Genomic DNA, 14,192 nt, shown 5'->3' on the forward strand with positions numbered 1-14,192 from the left:
AGGCCAAAGTAAACTTGTCTGGGTTATGCCCTCAGTTCAAGTAAGCAGAAGACAGAGATCCGTCGGTAGCTAAAAGGTCTGGGATCACAGCGGGTAACAGAAAGGGAGTGTGACATGTGCACACGAATGAAAGAAATATTTTAACATGCTTAGAAGTTTTTTCAATTTAAAACATTCTAAGTTATGTCAAGTATAATTGGATAAACTGTCTTTACGAAAATATGAAATGTTTCAAAAAATTCATGCCCACTGAGTACATTAGTACTTGGCCCAAGTACTTTCAAATATTTTTCAGGTTGGCTGGTCGGTGCTGACGGAACTGAGCTGAGGCTAGGGTTCAACTTCTTATTAAGACTTCCGCTGTAGCACTAAATAATATCTTGTCTTTTGTTTTCTCTAACTTAAGACTTTCATATTTTATTTCGAATGACATATCTGATCAAACTTAGATTCTTAACTCTTAGTTTTATGCTAATGAATGTTGGTTATCAGAAGCATGAAATAAATTTGTGATCCAAAGGGACCTAGCCCGACTCGTTATCTTATTATTCGAGTTTTAACAAGGTTTGTCCTTGTTTATTTCTATGAATTAGTTGCACCTCGATTATAATTATTTCTTCTTTATTTTTCCAATTTTGTTGTAGGGAGAGCAATAAATGATTTATTAAATGACAGCCTTGAGTTGCATTGCATACTTTATTAATATTAAGCACTCTATAGTCACCTTCTTTGTGGTAAAATTAACAACTTGTCTCTAGTGTGCCCGCAATCTTATTCTTGATGTTTCTATTGGTTGGAACTTGCTCTGTAAATGAAAAAATTAGAATTTTCACATCAAATAAAACTTCTCCATTATCTACAAATAGTGGTCTACATACAACACACATAAACATGATTTTTGAAAATGAACTTCTTGCTCTTACATGTCCCTATGTGGCTCAGGCTCTCATGAGGCTTAGTAAAATCCGTGTGACATCTTAGTGATATAAAACCATTTTTCATCAATATACAATGATGTGTTGTGCATATTTCTAAACTTGATTTTGTTAAGTATCATGTCCAATTCTAAGGTCTATAATGAGAATCTCAATCTTAACAGTTTATTTGGGGCTGTTAAATTAGGCCTAATGGCTAAAGTATGAGTTTTGATCAGTCATGCATGCACTCATCTCCCTATCGTACTCTTACTTGGTCTTAAACCAACAACTAGTTTTTTAATGGTGCTTCTTTTAGTGTATTCTATACTTGGGAGTGATGTGAGGACAAGGTGTATAAGCTATCTCGTCTTTCGATTTTTCTTACCACTAATAAGATGAATAACACCTCATTTTTTTGTTGTTTCTTTGCAGCTCCCCACAACTTTAAGATGATTTGTCTTAAAATGGACGAGTTGAGCTTCCAAAAGCTTGTCTTAGGGACTATTTTTTGTCAATGCATGCTTCAAGAATGAATTGGACTATTTGACTTCTCCCTTTGATTGATACCTTCTTTTTCACCATCTTTATTTTATTCTCTCTTCATTTTCTATTTTGTTGCAACTGTAATGATAGATTTTTAGCATCACATTTATAGGAATGATGGCATACTGTTTTCAAATTTTAGATGAGAACTTTGGATGATTTTGGCTTTTTTTTTTTTTTTACTTGGAGGAGTTGGGAAAGAGGAGCAGTGAGATTTTTGCATAATTTTAAAGGCTACAAATTGCCTCAAATTTTACTATGTAACGACGCCAAATTTTTGGAATAAAAATAAAAAATATATGAATTTTTATTTTTTTTAGAATTTGATCCGACTCCAAAAATTTATTGGCCAATAAATTTATTGTCTGAATTCAATGGGCAATGAAAGTTCTTGACGTTATCTTTCTAATGATATTTATATTTTTGAATTTTGGTAATTGGTAAAAAAAATGGCATAAAAGTTGATGTAAGAAATTCTATATATTTTTTTCTTTAATCACTTCAGGTGACAAAAATCCAACAATATACGTATCATTAGAGAGCTATTATCAAGATGTTTCTAGGTATCAATGAATTGCCCGTCGAATTTCAAACAATCGAGTTATTGGCCAACGAACTTTTGGAGTCAGGTCGAATTTCAAAAAATTAAAAGTTTATGTATTTTTTTGACCAAAAAAATAGATCTGATTATAAATAAAAAATTGGGTATAGTTTGTGTATTTATAGACAATTAACCCTATTTTAATTTCAGTATCCGCACTACTTAAAACATGGGCAACATTAATAATCTTTATAAAAAATTATTAAAACATAGGCAATTACATTATTATAAATGTAAAAAATATTTATGCATAAAAATTGAAATTAAATAAAAACCCAAATTATTAACAAAATTGCCTTAAAGTTGATTCAAAAAATCACTAATTATACATATATAATCATTTATCCATAAAATTAGAAATATACTTAAAAAACTAAACGCTAGCTCTTTAAACCTTGTGTCTGATGAAACTAGTATCAACGCCTCAAGTAAAATATCATTAAATCTAATAAAATTTTTGCTGAATGACGAGAATTACTTAAAAGAATGGAGAATACTTGGAGAATAACCGAAGAAAATCGATGAACTAATAAAATTTGCTTTGTGTATTGAAATTAACATAATCTTTACAAATTAAATAAACTAGCTATTTATAAGAGAGATACAAGAATGGTAAAATAGTAAAAACAAGCATGTCACCTACACTGCATGTCCTTCATCGCGTTCTTTTCAATAATAGCACTAATAATAATTAACTAGCAACTTTTGTCGAACGTTTTGTCAGATATTTACCCAGCGTTGACTCTTCATACTTCGTCTCTAAACTGATATGCTGATGATAAGTTAAGCCGTGGGCGTTGGTTTACTCCCTTAATTCTTCAAGTCGGCTCTGAAAAGGTTACGATTGTCGTCATTCTAATCACGAGCTTCCAAATAATTGGTGTTGTTATTTGTATTACCGATATACTCTATTGTTTCGTCCGTGGATATTTCGGCTCTGTCAATAATAGATCTTATTTTTGATAGAATAAATGTATTCATTTCGATCGTTATTCAAGTTAAATAATTATTCAGCGTTGATGTAGTATTTACTCCTCATTGGTGTCCAAAAGCAATACCTCATTTTCATTGTGATGGAGGGAGTATTAAAAAAGAATATTCAATTTGTAATCAATTTCAATAGCAATTTTGTAAATTAGGAAGAAAATAATGTTATAATCTATGTAAAATTTAAAATCAATACTTGAAAATCAAATTAGCCTTCCATTAGCTCGTCAATTAACCATCACTAATTTTTAAATTTTAAGTTTCTTCATTTGTTTTCTCATTTTATAAATAGAACATAATTTTTTGTTTTCATTTGATTATATGTTAAATAAAATAGTATGATATATGTCTTGAATGAAAGATCGTAAAAAGACATTTAATTTGATATATTTTACGTAAAATATGGATTTAAAGAAAGCGTTAAGATAATTTAAAATTTTAACATATCAAATAATTTATATTTGTAAGTAATAATATTTTCCTGGAAATAAGAAATTATATTTTAACCATTTTTTATTTTAATGTTTTATTTTTTTGATTAATTTATTTCTGTTCATTTTATACAATAAAATTATTGTGCATTATGTAATTACTAGTATACGCCCACTCGTGCGATGCACGACTAATGAAGCCCCCGTTGATGCAAACGAGGAAAATATTGACGACGTGGTTGAACCGATGGTTGCAGAGGTGGTGGAGCCATCCATATTGACGTCGGTGTGAGCCATTTCTCGAACGTGTATCAACGGCAGAGAAATAATCTTCTTGCGATTGTTATAACCGGGTACACGATCGAGATATTACAAAATAAATATTTTGAGATATTACAACTCAAAATAATTGAAAATATTACAAAGAAAATAATTTGTGAAATTACAACTAAAATAATTTGATACAACTGAAATACACTGTATAAATAAATTATACGTATAAACAAAGTCGAGTCGAGATGAATCTCTTCCCGCAAGAAGATTATCGCCCCGGTAGTGCTCTTCGGTTTAGGCGTATCTTCCCCAAAGGTAAAACGACTTCGTCTCGTCGGATGTAGCACCACAATCCGACGAGCTCCGGCGAACTAAATAGGATCAAGAACTGAGCACAAGTGTTGTGCAGAGAGTGTGTGTGTAGAAATGGCAGAATGCAGTATTTCTTAGTCTACTTCTGCAAGCTCTCCAGAGGCCTATTTATAGGCATGTGGTAAGTATGAATTCAAGACCTTGAATTCTACTCCGACGGCTGGAAGCCGTAAATGTTGAAGATGATGGCCGGTGGGCGCAGTCATTGAAGAAACTCAGCTGCAAAATTGAAGTTGCCATGCAGAAGTCGTAGCTGGCGTGCTTCTGCTACTGCTTCTTCTTCTGCTGCTGATGTGGGCTGGTGCTGTGGTGTGGGCTGGGCTTGGGAATTAAACAAACAGTTGGGCCAATAATAAATTCTGTTGGGCCAATAAATAAAAAGCCCAGTGGAGTTGGTCCAAAAAATAGTTTGGGCCCCAAACACCACCCCAAAGCACCAATTGCCAAGATCCAAGTCCTTGGCCCCGGCCCGCCCGTCCGGCGGCGGCGACGACGTCGTCGTCCGTCCGTCCGATCGATCGTCAGCGGCGGCGCGCGTGTGTGTGTGCGCGCGAGGCTAGTACTTAGATCAAGCCCACTAGCAAGCCCACAAGTCAATTTATCAACTCCATGTGCTTTGCTATTCTTATACATGAAAAACATCTCTATGTTTTCCAATGTGGGATAACATAGCATAAATGTTATTTTCCCTCTTCAACATCCAAACTTTGACATACAATATCTCACTCATCGGAAATCGGTTTTGAGACTTCAAGTATATCACGTTGATCTACTCGAGATGTAGATTAACATCCAATCATTATTTTAATTAATAATAAATATTTAATTAAATAATAATTTCCAGATATGGCATTAAAACCATATTTCCAACAATCCCCCACATGAGTGAGAAATCAGTATGCGAAAGTATGCAAACACTTAGCTCAGTCCTCTTAAGAAACAACATTGCATTTGGAAAGGTAGCTTGTGGCTTTGAACCTGCCATAGTCAATGTTATCGAGTATACCGGCGGCCTAGTGGATATGGTTCCTTGAACTAGTCCTCCTCGGTGTATACTGAGTCAACAATATTGACACAATATTGCTTCAATCCTTATTCGTTCTCACGTTTGTGTCCATTACTGGCCTTGGAACACCTCTTTGGATTCATAAGTGTTTCAATCGAAGCGGCCCCACTTCACACTTGCATAGGTGACTCTTAACTCAAGTATCCTGCTATACTTGTCCTCTTCGAGGAGTTCTAGAGTCATTAAAAGTCAAAGACTTAACCTCACCACGTGCAGGTTTCCGAACACTCACTGTTCTACAAGGAATAGGCAATTCGAGTGTTCAACACACGGATTTTCATAGCTTAGTTGTCCCATTGAACCAAGTTCTTGGGATCCTCCAGTCATCATGGTTGGGTTGCCACTATGATTATCCTTAATTTGTGGACTTCAAACCCATTCCCCCTAACAGTTTATACATCTGATCTCGATGGATACTTTTTGTCAAAGGATCCGCTATGTTATCAATTGATCTTATATAATCAATTGAGATAACTCCACTAGTGATCAAATGTCTCACGGTATTATGACGTCGACGAATATGTCTCGACTTACCGTTATACAAATGGTTTTGTGCTCGTCCGATAGCAGCTTGACTATCACAATGAATTATTACGGACGACACAGGTTTCGACCAACATGGAATATCCTCGAGGAAATTTTTAAGCCACTCGGCTTCTTCACCAGCTTTATCCAAAGCTATGAATTCTGATTCCATGGTCGATCTAGCAATACATGTTTGCTTCTTGGATTTCCAAGACACAGCACCACCCCCCACAGTGAATACATAACCGCTCGTTGAAAACGAGTCTTTGGCATCAGATATCCAATTTGCATCACAGTACCCTTCAAGTACAGAGGGTTCCCTAGTATAATGAATCGCATAGTTTTGAGTATATTTCAAATATCTCAAAACCCTTTCAAGAGCTTTCCAATGTTCATTACTAGGGTTAGCTGTAAAGCTGCCCAACTTGTTGACCGAGCATGCTATATCGGGACGAGTGCAATTTGTTAGATACAACAAGCTCCCAATAATCTTCGCATATTCTATCGCGTCAACAGGTTCTCCCTTGCGTACACTCAAATGCACACTAGGTTCCCATGGTGTCTTAGCTATTGGCTTGTCAAAAGCGTTGAATTTCTTTAACACTTTCTCAACGTAGTGAGATTGTGTTATAGTAATACCATCAGGTCTTCTTAGAATTTTAATTCCAAGGATAACATCAGCTAAGCCCATATCTTTCATGCTAAAATTTTTACTTAGCATGCCTTTGGTTTCTTGAATCACTCGGGAATTACTTCCCATGATGAGCATGTCATCTACATAAAGACAAACAATAACATATTCGTTATTAGAATTCTTAATGTAGACACATTTATCGCACTCATTGATTCTGAATCCATTTGACAACATTACACTGTCAAATTTTAAATGCCATTGAAGCGGTGCTTGCTTCAACCCATATAAAGACCTTTGAAGTTTGCATACTTTGTGCTCTTGCCCAGGTACTACAAACCCTTCAGGTTGCTTCATATATATTTCATCTTCCAACTCGCCATACAAGAACGCAGTTTTCACATCCATTTGGTGAATCTCGAGATTGTGCAAGGCAGCAATAGCGAGAAGCATCCGAATAGATGTTAGTCTGGTTACAGGTGAATAGGTATCGAAGAAATCGTACCCTTCTTTCTGCCTGAAACCTTGAACGACAAGTCGGGCTTTGTACTTATCTATAGTACCATCAGATTTGTACTTCTTCTTTAGGATCCATTTGCATCCTAAAGCTTTACTTCCAGGTGGTAGATCCACTAACACCCAAGTATGATTCTGCATAATGGAATCAATCTCAATATCGATGGCTTCTTTCCAGAGAGCTGCATCTGAGCCAGACATAGCTTCTTTAATCGTCACCGGTTCGCCATCTAGCATCAAGACAACATAATCCGGTCCATAGACATTAGCTTTTCTAACTCGTTCCCCACGTCTCGGTTCTACATCCATAGGTTTAGACCTTGGTCTTTTCCCATTAGGTGGTACATGATTAGAACCCGTGGCATCATCTACTTGAGTAGAATTACTAGCTACTTCCATAGGTTTAGAACCTGTAGCATCACCATCAACTCCATCATTAGAGTTCGATGTACCTTTATCCTTGTTAGGATAGATATTTTCAAAGAATATAGCATTCCTTGATTCTATCGTTGTCCCAACATGTATATCAGGTATCTCCGATCTGTGCACTATAAAACGATAGGCACTGCTATTAAGTGCATGACCAATGAAGATACAATCCACCGTTTTAGGTCCTATTGTAACTTGCTTTGGTAAAGGCACTTCTACCTTGGCTAAACACCCCCCCACTTTGAGGTATTTATACGAAGGTTTCCTTCCTTTCCATAGCTCATAGGGAGTTACATCTTTCCCTTTGAGTGGAATCTTGTTCAAGATATAGTTGGCCGTTAAGACAGCTTCCCCCCACATGTTCTGGGGTAATCCTGAACTAATCAACAAGGCATTCATCATCTCCTTAAGAGTTCGATTCTTGCGTTCAGCAACGCCGTTAGATTGTGGTGAATAAGGAGCCGTCGTTTGATGGATTATACCACTTTCGTTGCATAATTCAGCAAACGGAGCTACATATTCTCCACCTCTATCACTTCGAACCATTTTAATTCGACATCCAAGTTGATTCTCGGCTTCATTTTTGAAGTTTCTAAAAGCTTCAATAGCCTCATCTTTACTTTTCAATAAGTAAAGGTAACAATACTTTGTGCAATCGTCTATAAAGGTGATAAAGTACTTCTTGCCACCTCTAGTTTGCACGAACTTTAAATCACAAACATCGGTGTGAATAAGTTCCAATGGTTGAGTGCTCCTTTGTACCGATTTAAACGGTAACTTAGCCATTTTGGCTTCAACACAAACTTCACATTTTACTTGTGAGTTGTATTCATCAACTTTTAGTAAATTCATTTTTACTAATCTCTTTATAGCATTTAGATTAACATGTCCAAGTCTACAATGCCATAAATCAGAACACTCAATCAAGTAAGCAGAAGAGGTTGATGCATCTTTATTGATTTTAGCCTTGGCAGGCTTACAAGCTCTTACACCAAGTTTGAAAAGTCCTTCGGAGGCATAGCCTTTCCCTAGGAACTTTCCCCACTTGCGTATTACAACATAGTCAGATTTGAAAAACAATTCAAAATCCTTATTCGTAATCCTAAAGCCCGAAATTAAATTCTTTCGGACAGTTGGAACGTGTAATACGTCTTTTAATGTGATCTCCACGCCCGACGTGAGTTGAAGAATCACATCTCCCATGCCAAGGACTTGGGATGTCCGCTCGCTAGCCTCCATTATCGTTTTGTTTTCCACTTCCTTGTAGTTGTGGAACAACTCACGATTTATGCATATATGGACGGTAGCGCCGGTATCCACGAACCAAGCATTCGGGTTGTCCACATGATTCACCTCGGAGATCATGGCAGCAAAGTCATCGTGGTTCCAATCGTCGAAGTCCTTCTCGACGTTGTTCACGTTGCCATTTGCTTTCTTCCGCTTTGGCTTGCGGCAATCCTTAGCCATGTGACCTTTTTTGTCACAATTATAACATACACCATCAAACTTTGATGGTTGACTACCGCTTTGCTTCCCTTTACCCTTATTATTAGGGTTAGGGCGACCACGTTTGTTGGAGGGACCACCTTTCTCGGCGAGATTGGCCTTTGCCACCATCGGAGCTTTTCCCTTTTGATCACGACTTCTCACGTGATCCTCCATTTGAAGCTTGGATAACAATATCGGCACGGACATCTCCGAGCGCTCATGCTTCAAAAGGTTTTGAAATTTCCTCCAACTAGGAGGTAATTTCTCTATGATGATTGCAACGAGCAATGCATCCGCCAAGGGCATCCCTTCGGCTTGAACCTCATGTGAAAGATTTTGGAACTCTTCCACTTGGTCCATCAATGGTCGGGAGTCAACCATTTTATATTCCAACCATTTGGCAACGACATACTTGGTAGTATTCGCCTTGTCCACTTGATACTTTAGATCAAGGGCCTCCCACAAGTGTTTCGCGGTTTCATGAACCTTGAAAACACGGTAGAGCCGTTCGTCCAGAGACATGAGAACGGTGTTACGGCACAAGTAGTCGCCGCGACACCAGTTCAAATATCCGGCATGAATTTGTTGGCTTGTCTCCCCTTCCCCTTCACTCGGGGTTGGAGGTTTATCCTCCATTAAGAATCCGGCAAACCCCACGGTTGTGAGGTAGAATAGCATCTTCTCTTGCCAATATTTGAAGTTCTTGCCTGAGAACGTTGATGGTTTCTCGGCAAGACCAATAGTTCTAGATGTTGACGATGAAGCCCCCGTTGATGCAAACGAGGAAAATATTGACGACGTGGTTGAACCGATGGTTGCAGAGGTGGTGGAGCCATCCATATTGACGTCGGTGTGAGCCATTTCTCGAACGTGTATCAACGGCAGAGAAATAATCTTCTTGCGATTGTTATAACCGGGTACACGATCGAGATATTACAAAATAAATATTTTGAGATATTACAACTCAAAATAATTGAAAATATTACAAAGAAAATAATTTGAGAAATTACAACTAAAATAATTTGATACAACTGAAATACACTGTATAAATAAATTATACGTATAAACAAAGTCGAGTCGAGATGAATCTCTTCCCGCAAGAAGATTATCGCCCCGGTAGTGCTCTTCGGTTTAGGCGTATCTTCCCCAAAGGTAAAACGACTTCGTCTCGTCGGATGTAGCACCACAATCCGACGAGCTCCGGCGAACTAAATAGGATCAAGAACTGAGCACAAGTGTTGTGCAGAGAGTGTGTGTGTAGAAATGGCAGAATGCAGTATTTCTTAGTCTACTTCTGCAAGCTCTCCAGAGGCCTATTTATAGGCATGTGGTAAGTATGAATTCAAGACCTTGAATTCTACTCCGACGGCTGGAAGCCGTAAATGTTGAAGATGATGGCCGGTGGGCGCAGTCATTGAAGAAACTCAGCTGCAAAATTGAAGTTGCCATGCAGAAGTCGTAGCTGGCGTGCTTCTGCTACTGCTTCTTCTGCTGCTGCTAATGTGGGCTGGTGCTGTGGTGTGGGCTGGGCTTGGGAATTAAACAAACAGTTGGGCCAATAATAAATTCTGTTGGGCCAATAAATAAAAAGCCCAGTGGAGTTGGTCCAAAAAATAGTTTGGGCCCCAAACACCACCCCAAAGCACCAATTGCCAAGATCCAAGTCCTTGGCCCCGGCCCGCCCGTCCGGCGGCGGCGACGACGTCGTCGTCCGTCCGTCCGATCGATCGTCAGCGGCGGCGCGCGTGTGTGTGTGCGCGCGAGGCTAGTACTTAGATCAAGCCCACTAGCAAGCCCACAAGTCAATTTATCAACTCCATGTGCTTTGCTATTCTTATACATGAAAAACATCTCTATGTTTTCCAATGTGGGATAACATAGCATAAATGTTATTTTCCCTCTTCAACATCCAAACTTTGACATACAATATCTCACTCATCGGAAATCGGTTTTGAGACTTCAAGTATATCACGTTGATCTACTCGAGATGTAGATTAACATCCAATCATTATTTTAATTAATAATAAATATTTAATTAAATAATAATTTCCAGATATGGCATTAAAACCATATTTCCAACAATCCCCCACATGAGTGAGAAATCAGTATGCGAAAGTATGCAAACACTTAGCTCAGTCCTCTTAAGAAACAACATTGCATTTGGAAAGGTAGCTTGTGGCTTTGAACCTGCCATAGTCAATGTTATCGAGTATACCGGCGGCCTAGTGGATATGGTTCCTTGAACTAGTCCTCCTCGGTGTATACTGAGTCAACAATATTGACACAATATTGCTTCAATCCTTATTCGTTCTCACGTTTGTGTCCATTACTGGCCTTGGAACACCTCTTTGGATTCATAAGTGTTTCAATCGAAGCGGCCCCACTTCACACTTGCATAGGTGACTCTTAACTCAAGTATCCTGCTATACTTGTCCTCTTCGAGGAGTTCTAGAGTCATTAAAAGTCAAAGACTTAACCTCACCACGTGCAGGTTTCCGAACACTCACTGTTCTACAAGGAATAGGCAATTCGAGTGTTCAACACACGGATTTTCATAGCTTAGTTGTCCCATTGAACCAAGTTCTTGGGATCCTCCAGTCATCATGGTTGGGTTGCCACTATGATTATCCTTAATTTGTGGACTTCAAACCCATTCCCCCTAACAGTTTATACATCTGATCTCGATGGATACTTTTTGTCAAAGGATCCGCTATGTTATCAATTGATCTTATATAATCAATTGAGATAACTCCACTAGTGATCAAATGTCTCACGGTATTATGACGTCGACGAATATGTCTCGACTTACCGTTATACAAATGGTTTTGTGCTCGTCCGATAGCAGCTTGACTATCACAATGAATTATTACGGACGACACAGGTTTCGACCAACATGGAATATCCTCGAGGAAATTTTTAAGCCACTCGGCTTCTTCACCAGCTTTATCCAAAGCTATGAATTCTGATTCCATGGTCGATCTAGCAATACATGTTTGCTTCTTGGATTTCCAAGACACAGCACCACCCCCCACAGTGAATACATAACCGCTCGTTGAAAACGAGTCTTTGGCATCAGATATCCAATTTGCATCACAGTACCCTTCAAGTACAGAGGGTTCCCTAGTATAATGAATCGCATAGTTTTGAGTATATTTCAAATATCTCAAAACCCTTTCAAGAGCTTTCCAATGTTCATTACTAGGGTTAGCTGTAAAGCTGCCCAACTTGTTGACCGAGCATGCTATATCGGGACGAGTGCAATTTGTTAGATACAACAAGCTCCCAATAATCTTCGCATATTCTATCGCGTCAACAGGTTCTCCCTTGCGTACACTCAAATGCACACTAGGTTCCCATGGTGTCTTAGCTATTGGCTTGTCAAAAGCGTTGAATTTCTTTAACACTTTCTCAACGTAGTGAGATTGTGTTATAGTAATACCATCAGGTCTTCTTAGAATTTTAATTCCAAGGATAACATCAGCTAAGCCCATATCTTTCATGCTAAAATTTTTACTTAGCATGCCTTTGGTTTCTTGAATCACTCGGGAATTACTTCCCATGATGAGCATGTCATCTACATAAAGACAAACAATAACATATTCGTTATTAGAATTCTTAATGTAGACACATTTATCGCACTCATTGATTCTGAATCCATTTGACAACATTACACTGTCAAATTTTAAATGCCATTGAAGCGGTGCTTGCTTCAACCCATATAAAGACCTTTGAAGTTTGCATACTTTGTGCTCTTGCCCAGGTACTACAAACCCTTCAGGTTGCTTCATATATATTTTATCTTCCAACTCGCCATACAAGAACGCAGTTTTCACATCCATTTGGTGAATCTCGAGATTGTGCAAGGCAGCAATAGCGAGAAGCATCCGAATAGATGTTAGTCTGGTTACAGGTGAATAGGTATCGAAGAAATCGTACCCTTCTTTCTGCCTGAAACCTTGAACGACAAGTCGGGCTTTGTACTTATCTATAGTACCATCAGATTTGTACTTCTTCTTTAGGATCCATTTGCATCCTAAAGCTTTACTTCCAGGTGGTAGATCCACTAACACCCAAGTATGATTCTGCATAATGGAATCAATCTCAATATCGATGGCTTCTTTCCAGAGAGCTGCATCTGAGCCAGACATAGCTTCTTTAATCGTCACCGGTTCGCCATCTAGCATCAAGACAACATAATCCGGTCCATAGACATTAGCTTTTCTAACTCGTTCCCCACGTCTCGGTTCTACATCCATAGGTTTAGACCTTGGTCTTTTCCTATTAGGTGGTACATGATTAGAACCCGTGGCATCATCTACTTGAGTAGAATTACTAGCTACTTCCATAGGTTTAGAACCTGTAGCATCACCATCAACTCCATCATTAGAGTTCGATGTACCTTTATCCTTGTTAGGATAGATATTTTCAAAGAATATAGCATTCCTTGATTCTATCGTTGTCCCAACATGTATATCAGGTATCTCCGATCTGTGCACTATAAAACGATAGGCACTGCTATTAAGTGCATGACCAATGAAGATACAATCCACCGTTTTAGGTCCTATTGTAACTTGCTTTGGTAAAGGCACTTCTACCTTGGCTAAACACCCCCCCACTTTGAGGTATTTATACGAAGGTTTCCTTCCTTTCCATAGCTCATAGGGAGTTACATCTTTCCCTTTGAGTGGAATCTTGTTCAAGATATAGTTGGCCGTTAAGACAGCTTCCCCCCACATGTTCTGGGGTAATCCTGAACTAATCAACAAGGCATTCATCATCTCCTTAAGAGTTCGATTCTTGCGTTCAGCAACGCCGTTAGATTGTGGTGAATAAGGAGCCGTCGTTTGATGGATTATACCACTTTCGTTGCATAATTCAGCAAACGGAGCTACATATTCTCCACCTCTATCACTTCGAACCATTTTAATTCGACATCCAAGTTGATTCTCGGCTTCATTTTTGAAGTTTCTAAAAGCTTCAATAGCCTCATCTTTACTTTTCAATAAGTAAAGGTAACAATACTTTGTGCAATCGTCTATAAAGGTGATAAAGTACTTCTTGCCACCTCTAGTTTGCACGAACTTTAAATCACAAACATCGGTGTGAATAAGTTCCAATGGTTGAGTGCTCCTTTGTACCGATTTAAACGGTAACTTAGCCATTTTGGCTTCAACACAAACTTCACATTTTACTTGTGAGTTGTATTCATCAACTTTTAGTAAATTCATTTTTACTAATCTCTTTATAGCATTTAGATTAACATGTCCAAGTCTACAATGCCATAAATCAGAACACTCAATCAAGTAAGCAGAAGAGGTTGATGCATCTTTATTGATTTTAGCCTTGGCAGGCTTACAAGCTCTTACACCAAGTTTGAAAAGTCCTTCGGAGGCATAGCCTTTCCCTAGGAACT

This window comes from Salvia miltiorrhiza, chromosome 2, assembly GCF_028751815.1.
Source record: "Salvia miltiorrhiza cultivar Shanhuang (shh) chromosome 2, IMPLAD_Smil_shh, whole genome shotgun sequence".
NCBI classification, from domain to species: domain Eukaryota; kingdom Viridiplantae; phylum Streptophyta; class Magnoliopsida; order Lamiales; family Lamiaceae; genus Salvia; species Salvia miltiorrhiza.